This window comes from Felis catus, chromosome F2, assembly GCF_018350175.1.
Source record: "Felis catus isolate Fca126 chromosome F2, F.catus_Fca126_mat1.0, whole genome shotgun sequence".
Lineage (NCBI taxonomy): Eukaryota > Metazoa > Chordata > Mammalia > Carnivora > Felidae > Felis > Felis catus.
In genome coordinates, this window is record NC_058385.1 from 16,262,628 (window position 1) to 16,275,445 (window position 12,818).

Here is a 12,818-nt window from a genome sequence, read left to right on the forward strand (position 1 = left end):
ATATTTGGTGTGCTAGAGGAGATTAAAAAGGAAATCAATGATGTTGATATTATAAAGTTTACTAAGTAAATCCAGAAGGCCACTGTGGGATGAGAGAGGTTTGGCAAGGCTTCTCAGAGAAGAGAATGCTGGAGCAAGGACAACCAGCAGAGGTAGGAGAATTTCATGGAAGGGGAATAAACTAATTATCAGTGTCAAATACTTAGAGGCTAGGTAAATCAAAAAACTAGCAAGTTTCAATTTTGTTTTGTAGTTGGAAGATTATCATTGACTTTAGCAAGAGTAATTTCATTTGAGTGGTATTAGCTGCATAAAATAAGAATCAAGTAATCCAAGAAACAGTAATGTATTTCCATTGCTTTTGGCAAATTCATTGCTTATGGATGATTTGAATGACAAGTAGAAGTGAGGACATAGTGGTAAATGAACACAGACCATATACTGCAGATTAGCAGGTATAGAGCTTTTAAAGATGTTCATTTTATTTTTTAATTGAACTTTTTATTTTGAGATAATAGATTATTACATACAGTTGTATGAAATAATACAGAAACATTTCCTGTACTCTGTACCCCATTTTCTCCAATGGTAACATCTTGCAAAACTGGTATAATATTAAAACCAGTATGTTGACACTGCTAAAAGTCGAGGTACAGAACATTTCTCTATCGCAGTTATCCCTCATGTGGCTACACCCACTTCCCTTCCCTCTCCAGTCTCTCCTTAATCAGTTGCAGGCACTTAGCTTTTCTCCATTTTCACAATTTTGTCATTTCAAGAATGTTATACAAATTGAATCATACAGTATGTAACCTTTTGGGACAGGCTTTTTTTGCCAAGCATAATTCTCTAGTGATTTGTCCAGATTGTTGTATATACCTGTAGTTTTTTTCATTTTTAGAGCTGAGGTAGTATTCCTTGGTATGGATGGACCATTGTGTTTAACCATGCACCAATTGATGGAACATCTGGATTGATTCCAGTTTTTGGCTGTTACGAATAAAGTCGTTACAAACATTTGTGTACCAAAGTTTGAATGAGCATAAGTTTTTATTTCTCTGGGGTAAATGCCCATGAGTGCAGTTGCTGGGTCATCTCAGTCATGAAATAGTTGCGTGTTTATGTTTTGTGAAACTGGCAAACCATTTTCCAGAGTGGCAATACTATTTGTCAATTCCAGTAGTAATGTATAGCTTATCTAGCTGTATCTTTGCCAGTATTTAGTGTCATCATTCTTTTTTCTTTTCTTACCATTCTAGTAGTTGTGTGGTGATATTGTGGTTTTTAATATGTGTTTCCTTAATGGCTAACGATGTTGAACATCTTTTCAAGAGTTTATTTGCCATCTTTTTTTTAAACTATTTTTTAAAATTGTTTTGTAAGTTTACTTATTTTGAGAAAGGCAGAGTGTGTGAGCAGGGAGGGGCAGAGAGAGAGGATGAGAGAGAATCAGGCTCTGTGCTGTGCTGTCAGGGCAGAGCCTGATGTGGGACTTGAATTCACAAACTGTGAGACCATGACCTGAATTGATATCAAGAGTCAGATGCTCAGCCTACTGAGCCACCCAGACGCCCCTTATTTGCTGTCTTTTGGATAAAGTGTTTCTTCATGTCCAATTTTCTAATTGGAGATATTTTCAAGAGTTCTTTATGTATTTTAGATCGGAGTCCTTGTCAGATAAGTAGTAATAAGTAATATGTAAATCTTTCCTCCCACATATAATGGGACAAGTGAAAGCTTGTCTTTTCATTTAAGTCTTTCAGAAAGCAAAAGTTTTTAATTCTGATGAAATCCAATTTATCAATTTTTTTCTTTTATGGATTGCTTTTGCTGTCAGTGTAGGAACCCTGGACTTAGTGTTATAGCCTGCAGATTTTTGTATTCTATTTTTAAACCTGTCCTTTGTTAATTATTACATGAACCAAAGAACCAAGAAAGGTAGTGGGAAATTTTCCCTCCCGGACACCATCTTCTTTACAGCACAGACCATTACACAGTATAAAGAGAAAACTACCATAAATGATAGTTATTTCCTGTGGAGAGTTACTTTTTTTTTGAGTTCAGATTGCAAGTTAGGTTAAGACAAATGAAGAAAAACCCAGAATGTTAGCTTATTGAGAGAAACAATAATCTATTTTCATTGCTTTTGGCAAATCTTAAGCGAGGTCTGAATTAAGAAAGCATTATTTGAAAAAAATCATAAAGATGGTAAATGGGTGTTTCCATAGCTTTTTTTTTTTTTTTTTTTGTCTGAAATCCTTGTTGGTTAAAGACAGAAACTACTTCATTTCTACAAAGGAATGCTATAAACTTTTAAGACATGTGCTATCACATTTTTTGTGAACTATCAAAGTCAAAAAGGACATTATCATGAAAAAAAATAAAGACAACCAAAGAACTTTAAAGGCATTTAGCTACTTTGCTGTTCTCTATTAGTGTTTTTATATGCTCAGTGATATAAAGGAAGCAGAAGCACGGAGCCTGGGGTGAAACAAGAAAACAAGAGGCACATTATAGTAAGAAGGTGAAGAGATAAAGATCCCACTGTCATCGAGAACCTTACATTGCTTAATTTCAATTTAAGGGGTCACTTAAATGCATGGCATTATGGAAAATAAATGATATGTTATGGTTCATCTGAACTTGTCAGTTGGCCCCAAGCTGCAATAATCACCTTCTCAATGTCAGATCATTTACTCCTCAAAGAATCCTGAAATAGCCATTCTCTCCCCATGAATTTCCCCAGGAATTGGCAGCAATCCAGGATTGTTCTTTCTGTCCTTGTGCTGCTCCTTTCAGTGTTCCCTATCCAGTGAGTTTGACAGCATGTATCTGAAAGCTTTGATATTTTTCTGATTCTTCATTTGTTCTCGTGACATATCTGTATGTCCCTGTCTTATAATGGAAGAAATCCTCATTGACTTGCATTATGGCTTGAACTTGGGCCATTTTGCATGATTTCTTTCATTATCTCAGTGTTATTGGAGGAGACCCTGTGTGGAGGAGAACATTGGTAGATCCTGTTCGATTTCTCGATGTTGTTGGGACATGTTTTTTAAAAAAATTTTATAGTTCTGTTTTACATTTAAGTCTGTGATCCTTTGTCTAGTTTTGGTGTCAAGGTAATACTAGCTTCATAAAATGAATTGGACAGTGCCTCTCTTCTGTGTTCTGAAGAGATTATATAGAACTGGTGTTAATTGTTTTATAAATATTTTATAGTTTTCTCCAGTGAAACCATCTGGGCTTGGAGATTTCTTTTTGTTGTGTCTTAAAATTGTGAATTCAATTTCTTTAATAAAGTTATAGGACTTTTATCAGTTTCATGTTGGGTGAGATGTAGTAGTTTGTGCTTCTCACGGAATTGGTCCATTTCATCTAAGTGGTCAAATTTATGTGTGTAGCATTGTTTGTAGTATTTGTAGTAGTTTATAAGGCTGTAGTGATACCCGTTTCATTTCCTAATATTAGTAATTTGTGTCTTCTCTTTTTTTAAGACTTGTCAATTTTACTAATCTTTTCAAAGAACCAACACTCTTTTCGTTGATTTTTCTGTTTTCAATTTTTCTGTTTGATTGGTTTCTCCTCCTATTATTTTCTTCTATTTGCTTTGAGCTCATTTTGCTCATATTTTTCTAAGCTTTTAAAGTAGGAGCTTACATTATTAATTTTAGGCTTTTCCTTTTTTTCTAATATGATACTCCTCCCCTCTTGCCTGCAGTTTGTCTTTCCATGATTTCATTTACCTACAGTCAACTGCAGTAAGAAGCAAATGATCCTCCTTCTGACATATCGTCAGAAGGTCAGTACTAACTCTTACAGTGCCTACGTCATTCACCTCACTTCATCTCATCATGTAGGTATTTTGTCACAAGGATGAGTATGGTACAGTAAGACATTTTGAGAGAGATCATATTCACATAACTTTTATTACAGTAGATTGTTAGAATTGTTCTATTTTATTGTTAATCTCTTGCTGTGCTTAATTTATAACTTAAACTTTATTGTCAATATGTAGGTATAGGCAGGAACACAGTATATATAGTGTTCAGTATTATCCAAAGTTTCAGGCATCCACTGGAGGTCTTGGCACGTATTCCTCCGTGGATGAGGGGAGACTACTGTTTTTGTTTGTTTATTTGAAAGGGAGAGTACTGTAAAACCATTTTTAGTGCTATAAATTGCCCTCTCAACACTGCTTTAGCTGTACCGTACATGTTTCAGTATAGTGTATTTTTTAAAAATCCAGCTCACTATATTTTTTTATTTCCCTTGAGATATCTTCTTTGATCTATGGATTATTTAGAAGTTTGTTCAGTTTCCAAATATTTGGAAATTTTGCTGTTATCTTTGCATTATTGAGTTCTAGTTTGATTCTATTATGGTCAGAGAACAGATGTTATATATGCTTCTTTTAAACTTGTTGAGTGGGGCGCCTGGGTGGCTCAGTCGGTTAAGCGTCCGACTTCAGCTCAGGTCATGATCTCGCGGTCCGTGAGTTCAAGCCCTGCATCGGGCTCTGTGCTGACAGCTCAGAGCCTGGAGCCTGTTTCAGATTCTGTGTCTCCCTCTCTCTGACCCTCCCCCGTTCATGCTCTGTCTCTCTCTGTCTCAAAAATAAATGTTAAAAAAAAAAAATTTAAACTTGTTATTTTAATGGTCCTTGATATGGACCATTTTGATTTATTTTCTGTGGTTATTTGAAAAAAAGGTGTATCCTATAAATGTCGAAGAGGTTCCATTGTTGAATTTTTCTCCATCCTTTCTGACTGTCTATTCTAACAGTTGTTCAAAAGGGGGTGTTGAGATCTCCAGCTATATTTGTGGATTTGTGTATTTCTCTTTCTATTTGGTGCATACACATTTAGAATTGCTATGTCTGTTTTAACCCACGCTGCCAATTGGTCTTTTACTTGGTGCATATAAAGCATTTACATTTATTAGTTATTGATATGTTAGAGTTCAAATCTACTCTTTTTTCCCCTCTGTTCTCTGTTTTCTTTTTTCTGCTTTACCGTGGATGACTTAAACATTTTTTTTGGATTTCCTTTTTGATTTATCTGTGTTTTTGAGTGTCTTTCTTTGTGAAGTTCTTTTGGTGGTTGACCTAGGTATTACATTATATATATATAGCTTACCACATTCTACTGGTGTCATTTTACCAGTTGAACTTCTTTATGTCCCAATACCCTCCCTGTTTATAATTTTCTTAAAAACCTTCTTTACAGACATTTGGAATCACATCAGTATGATATTTCCTTCAAACATAATTTAGAAACAGGATGAGAGAATAAATCTATTTACCCACATTTTTGCTGTGTTTTTCTTTCTGCTTGATGCAGTTTCTCTTTTTATTGCTTTCTTTCCATTTGGAGAACTCCTTCAGCTATTATTTCAGTATAGGTGTGCTTGCTATAAGTTTTTTGTTTTATTTGAGAATTCTTGATTTCCCCAGTTTTGAGGGAAATATATATATTTGCTAGACATGAGGTTATGAGTTCATAGTTTTTATTTATTTATTTATTTATTTTATTTTATTTTTTAAAGTTTATTTACTTATTTTGAGAGAGAGTGAGAATCCAAAGCAGGCTCCACACTGACAGCATGGAGCCAACGTGGGGCCCCAACTCATGAACCATGAGATCACAAACTGAGCCAAAACCAAGAATCAGACACTTAACCGACAAAGCTACCCAGGCCCCCGTTAGTTCTATTCTTTTAACACTCGAACAGTGTGCCATTTCTTCAAGCCTCCATGGTTTCAGATGAGAAATCCTCTGTCATTCAATGAGTTTTTCCCCTATAGGTAGGGTATCCTTTGTCTGTAGCTACTTTAAAAATTTCTTCTTTGCCTTTGGTTTTCAGAAGTCTGAGCCAGGTGTTTCTTGGCATGGATTTCTTTGGGTTTATCCTGTTTGGAGTTCACTCAGTTTCTTTGAATCTTCAGGTTTATGTCTTTGTTATTATTTCTATAAATATTTTCTTTAAGTAACTTGTCTGCCGTTATTTCTTTAAGTACTTTTCAGTGTGGCCCTCTTTCTCCTCTCCTTCTGGGACCCTGATAGCACAAGTATGAGATCTTTTATAGTCATACAGGTTATTGAGACTGTTGGCTTTTTTTTTTCCCTAGTCTGTTTGCTTTTTGTTTTTCAGATTGAATAATTTCTGTTGTTCTGTCTCCAAAGACAGAACATTCTCCATTCTTGGTTTGATCCTATGTACTGTGTTTTTCAGTTATTTTACTTTTTAGTTCTAAAATTTTCATTTGGGATTCTCCTTTATATTTTCTGTTTCTTTGCTGAGACTATTTTTTTCATTTGTTTCAAGAGTGCTGGTAATTGTTCCCTGAAGCCTTCTGACCATAGCCTCTTTAAAATATGTCAGATAATTTTTAACATCTCTGTCTTCTCAGAGCTGGCATCTATTGTCTTTGTGCATTCAGTTCATCTTCTTTCAGGTTCTTGGTATGAGGAGGGATTTTTGACTAAAACTTAAGATATTTTTGGTATAGAAGACTCTGGATCTAAACCTTTTCTTTTAGATGTTTTCCACTAATAGCACTCTGGCAGGGGAAGAGTGGGTGCCACCTTTTTCTGCCAGGTGGGAGCAGAAATCCAGGTTTCTCATTCAGCCTCCGTGAGCTCCAGCTTCCCACAAGGCCTCTTGTGACATTATCCCAGCAGGTAGGTGTGAGTGCCTCATTACTGCTAGATGGGGTGTAATTTGAGGCTCCCCACATTGTCCCCACTATACCACAAGGAGTGAGGTACCCTTTTAAGTCCCTTCTCCCTGCCTTCTTTGACAGCATCCTGCAGAGTGTGAGGCATCTCTTTATAGCCTAATGAGGATGAGTTAGTCTTTGCTGCATGGTGTAAGTGGGGCCACAGTGCTTTCTGTGCTATTTGGCTGGAGTAGAGTAGTTATTTTACATAAGTTCTCTATCTTGGGAACCTACCCTTTTCTTGGTCCTTTTTGGCTGGGAGAGCTGACTTTTGTTGGGGCTTTTTCCCCCCGCCCTGCATTCGTTGACATTTCTGAGTTTTACCCATTAACTCCAGCAACCAGTCTGAGATATATGAAGCAAAAGAAAAACAGGAAACTCACTCCTATGTCGTTCTTTTGGATCCCAAAGTTCTAGCCATTCTGTCTTGTCCCCACCTTTCAGAGTCCTATTTGTTTTATGTATGTCTAGGGTTTTTAGTTTTAGTTAAGAGGAAGAGTAGGGAAAACTAGTCTGTCCCATCTTCCTGGAAAGAGAAGCCTCTAAAGGACTTTTAACACAAATGCCATGTTTGCAGAGGATATGACATGAGGTAGTTATAAGGGGGATTGTCATGATACTAAATGAATTGACATAATGGATCTGAATAATGGATTTGGTTTGCATTGTTGAAAATAATTGCCTAAAGGGTCTGTGAAAGAGTGTCTGGAAGTACTTTAGGTAAAGATAATCTGAATTGAACAAAGTGAAAGGAAACGGGAAACCCAGTTGAATTTGAGCGGTGCTCTAGAAGGAGGAAGTTGATAGGCAGTGAAGTGCCCCCATAGTTTCAGGGTTAATGATATGCATCACATGATTAGAAAAATTTGGCAGACTTTCTTTTGCAGTATGGTGCCATATTGCTCTTTACGTTGATTTTGACAAATTATAGATGTGCATAAATGTAGATGGTTGGGAAGGGTATTCTCAGTGTTACTTTCCTATGGCCAGTATCCTGATAAACAGGCCGATGCATCTAAATCTCTTCATCTTCCCAGCTCATCATACAAGGGAGTTTTGAGAAAGCCCTCTCATTTTCACATACCAGATACAGTGTATTGTCAGACTGATGAGATATTACCATGTATTTTAAAGAGGGCAGAGTAGAAGAATGAGAGTTGATGCAGTTTTGCTTTATTTTGAATTACTAGTACCCTCACCTGGCAGTTTGAGTTTAATCTGTCATCCTTTTTTTTTTTTTTTTAAGTTTGTTTGTTTTTGAGAGAGAGAGAGCACAAGCAGGGGAGGGGCAGAGAGAGAGAGGGAGACGTGGAATCCCAAGCAGGCTCCAGGCTCTGGGATCTGGGCTGTTAGCACAGAGCCCGATGGTGGGCTCAAACTCATGAACAGTGAGATCATGAGCTGAGCTGAAGTTGGACACTTAACCGACTGAGCCACCCAGGTACCCCTTGATCTGTCACTTTGATAGTAATTGCATTTTTATGGGAATTTTTTGCAGTGTAGACTTACAACTTAAAACTATAACTTCTGGGGTGTCTGGTTGGCTCAGTCTGTAAGAGCATGTGACTCTTGGTCTCGGGGTTGTGAGTTAGAGCCCCACATTGGGCACAGAGATGCCTTAATAAAAATAATTTGAAAAACGATAACTTGAATCTTTTTTTAAGATTTTATTTATTTTTAAATTTTTTAAGTATTTATTTTTAAGAGAAAGACAGAGACAGTGCTGACAGGGCAGAGCCTAATGCAAGACTCGAACTCATGAACCATGAGATCGTCACCTGAGTCGAAACCAAGAGCCAGACACTGAACTAACTGAGCCACACAGGTGCCCTATTGAGATTTTATTTTAAATTTTTATTATTTTTTGAAAGAGAGCGTGTGTGTGTGAGTGGGGGAGGTGCTGGAGGGAGATAGAATCCCAAGAAGGCTCCATGACTCCGGGCTCAGTCCCACAACCATGATGACCATGACCTGAGCCAAAATCAAGAGTCAGACACTTAACTGACTGAGCCATCCAGGTGCTTCTAATTGTATCTTATTCTTAATTCTGAGTGCCCCATACCTATCAAAATGAGTATGTATTAAATACAAATTTATAGGTTCATAGGACTTGAAAATATTTCAGGTAGCCCTTTTTCTTAGACCAGAATGTCTGTAATCTAATGACTAAGATGAATGTGTTTATAAAAAATCTATGATCTAAGGATACCTAAGTAAGACTGAGGTTGACTAAATTCATCCAGTTTAATTTTTCAAAGTTGAATATAAGTGTATAATGGAATGTTCTATTTAGGGAGTGTTGGGGAGGAACCCTGACTTCTTAGAGGACAGTGAGTGAGTAATAAGATTCCAAAGGAGAATCAACACACAACACTTTGGCTTGTCACAGCTCCACAGATGTGAGGGTCGACCAGGAAGCTCAGTGGATTAGAGCAAGACCATTTCCTACTCATGGCGCAGAAAGCAGGTGTTATTTATTCCCATTTTATTTATTTATTTTTTTTTTAATTTTTTAACGTTTATTTTTGAGATAGGGAGAGACAGAGCATGAATGGGGGAGGGTCAGAGAGAGAGGGAGACACAGAATCGGAAACAGGCTCCAGGCTCTGAGCAGTCAGCACAGAGCCCGACGCAGGGCTCGAACTCCCGGACTGCGAGATCATGACCTGAGCCGAAGTCGGACGCTTAACCGACTGAGCCACCCAGGCGCCCCTATTCATTCCCATTTTAATCATAATACACTTTTTTTAGTATTTATTTTTGAGAGAGAGGGAGAGCACACGTGCATGCAAGAGCATGGGGGAGGGCCAGAGAGGGCGACATAGAATCCAAAGTAGGCTCCAGGCTCAGAGTTGTCAGCACAGAGCCCAGTGCAGCTCTCGAACCCGCAGCATGAGATCATGACCTGAGCTGAAGTTGGACGCTTAACTGATGGAGCCACCCAGGCCGCCCCTATTATCATTTTAATCTTAATTATTTGACACTAGACATTAACCCAATAATGTATATCAATAAAACAGTGCAGTCCGTACTGCATAAATACATGGATATGATGTCATTCTCATTAAATCTCACTTTTAGGAAGATCCAGCTTTTAAAATGACAAAACAAGAACCGAGCTTAGAACAGCTAATGAAATGAATCCTACCGGTCTTCTGGGTCTGTAGCCTTACAAAAGTCCCACCTTACTCCCCACTATAAATCCTTCCATGGATTACTTCCCTGTATCAAAGTAATTTCCCGAGTCCAGTTGTCTTTATCCAACTACTTGCTCACTTTGAAAAGACTTAGGTTTTGGGGCGCCTGAGTGGCTCAGTTGGTTGAGATCTGACTTTGGTTCAGGTCGTGATCTCACACTTGTGAGTTCGAGCCCCGCGTTGTACTCTGTACTGACAGCTCAGAGCCTGGAGCCTGCTTTGGATTCTGTTTCCCTCTCTGCCCTCTCCCTCTCGCACTTTGTCTCCCTCCCTCCCTCCCTCCCTCCCTCTCTCTCTCTCTCTCTCTCTCTCTCTCTCTCTCTCTCTCTCTCTCTCTCTCACTTTGTCTTCCTCTCTGTCTCTCTCTCAAAATAAATAAACATAAAAAATAAAAAAAAAAAAGACTTAGGTTTCTACCCAACTTCGTGTTTTCAGGGAACTAAATTGCCGCCTTTTTCCCTCTCTGGATCCTATTGACAATAGAGTATATTTAAAAAAGTTGTTTTTAATGTTTATTTTTGAGAGAGACAGAGCGCAAGTGGGGGAGGGGCAAAAAGAGAGGGAGACACAGAATCAAGAGCAGGCTCCAGGCCCTGGGCTGACAGCACAGAGCCCACATGGGGCTCGAGCCCACAAACTGTGAGATCATGACTTGAACTGAGGTTGGACACTTAACTGACTGAGCCAGGTGCTCCAACAATAGAGTGTATTTTTAAACCTTTCTAGGCTATTTTCTAAACTCAAATGGTGAGGGAGAGTTAGTAAAAATCATCTTGGGAATACCATCTTTCATACAGCATTGAGCTAATTTAAAATGATCTCAAATTTTGAGCTTTTACTGTGTGATCAGGAGAAAAAGGACCTCAGAGGTGCATTATATTTAATTTAGAATTTTCTTTGAAATGGTCAGTGGAGCTTAAAAAGCCCTTCATATTCATCTAAGTTGTACTCCAAAAGTGGCTGCCCTTGATAATATCATTGGGATAAGAAAAAGAGAGAGAAAATTCTTGTGCATTGCCACTCTGAACAGGAGCCTGTTCCTTTTTGCCATAAGGCATTTTGGAGCCCCCATCAAACGAAAACGGTAGAAATCTGACCTGTAAAAGTTGGGATGCAGAAAATGGTTTTTAAGAGACAATCCTGATTTGTCTGTTTTGCTTTTGGGGCATCGATATTTGATGCTTCTTTTGTTTTTGTTTCTTAAAAGTATCTCAGAATTATACATACAGATTTTATAAGGGATTATTTCTCTTTGGATTCATTCTGCCTCTACATTCTAGCTCTTAATAGCCCTCTGAATAAGGCAAAACATAGTGGTTCTGAGAATGATTTGTTGAATGTCTTCTAGAACATGTCTGTGGGAGGGGCACCTGGGTGGCTCAGTCGGTTAAGCGTCTGACTTCAGCTCAGGTCATGATCTCACAGCTTGTGGGTTCCAGCCCCGTGTCAGGCTCTGTGCTGACGGCTCAGAACCTGGAGCCTGCTTTGGATTCTGTGTCTCCCTCTCTCTCTGCCCCTTCCCTGCTTATGCTCTCTCTCTCTCAAAAATAAACAAACATTAAAAAAAATTTTTAAAAGAACATGTCTGTGGGAAAAGGCTGTAATTTTAAAGGAAGGGACATGTCTGAGAATTTCATAAAATGTAAATCTTCCACACACAAGAATATTACAGAGAACTTTTTGTTTTTGTTTTTGATTCTTAAGTTCCTATAAATGTCCAATCTTTCTGTGTCTTTGAGAAGACATGATGACTTCAGGATTACTTTCCTTTTTCAGCTTCTGAAAATCCACATTTAAACTTCCACATTGCCTATAATTACTTTGTTTGAACTTTGTGAATACTGTTAACAGTATTTCACATAAGGAAATGCAGAATCTATATCATCAAATTTATAAAAATAGAACAGACATAAAATACAGATTATCTGACACTGTTATTTTTAAATCATTTTGCTAAAGGCCTAGACTTTTTTTCTCTTATTCTGGCACACTGATTTTCAAGATTAATAGTAATGAGGGCTTTGTCCTTAATTTTCAGTAGATGGAAAATCAAAATGGAAAAATTCATCTCTAGGAGTTATGGGTAGATGTAATAATAACTTAATTCTTTTTTTTAACGTTGTGGTTGCTGTTCAACATTCATTCTCTCTTACAATTTATTTTGGCAGGAAGATATTTTAAAGAAAGTAAGCTGTTCAAAAGTGACTTGTAGTTGATAAATTGATCTCTTAATCCAAATTGCCATATTATCTTGTTCTAATTCTGGATATTGAAGAGTAAATGTTCATGGGATTTGAACTTTGGCTTACTTGAATAACATTTTAAGACAAACTTAGAATAATACTTGTGGATCCTGAGATGTATGGGAGAATTTGAGGTGGGAATATATTCTCTCTCTCTTTTTTTTATCTGCCAAGATTTTTTTTTTTAAATATAATTTAATGTCAAATTAGCTAACATACAATGTGTAAAGTGTGCTCTTGGTTTTTGGGGTAGATTCCCGTGGAGGAATACATTCTCTACTAAAGTTACCTAGCCTGGCTGGCTCAGTCAGAAGAGCATGTGACTCTAATTCTCAGGGTCATGAATTTGAGCCCCAGGATGGGTGTAGAGATTACTTAAATAAAACTTAAAAAAAAAAAAATTCAAAGACACTAGTTCTTCTTCTCTCTTTTTTTTAATGTTTATTTTTGAGAGAGAGAGAGAGAGAGAGAGAGCGAGCGAGCGAGCACACAAGCAGGGGGAAGGGCAGAGAGAGAATCTGAAGCAGGCTCCAAACTATCAGTGCAGAGCCTGACATGGGGCTCGATCTTAACGAACTATGAGATCATGACCTGAGCCAAAACCATGAGTCTGATGCTTAACCAGGTGAACCACCTAGGCACCCCACCACTAGTTCT

General features: G+C 37.7%; 1 protein-coding gene across 5 annotated transcripts in view; it reads left to right on the top strand.

Annotated features, from left to right (window-relative positions):
• The window catches only part of MTFR1 (mitochondrial fission regulator 1), a 63,244-nt gene that overhangs the window by 41,382 nt on the left and 9,044 nt on the right, over positions 1–12,818 (top strand). The gene's annotated exons all lie outside the window — the stretch shown is intronic.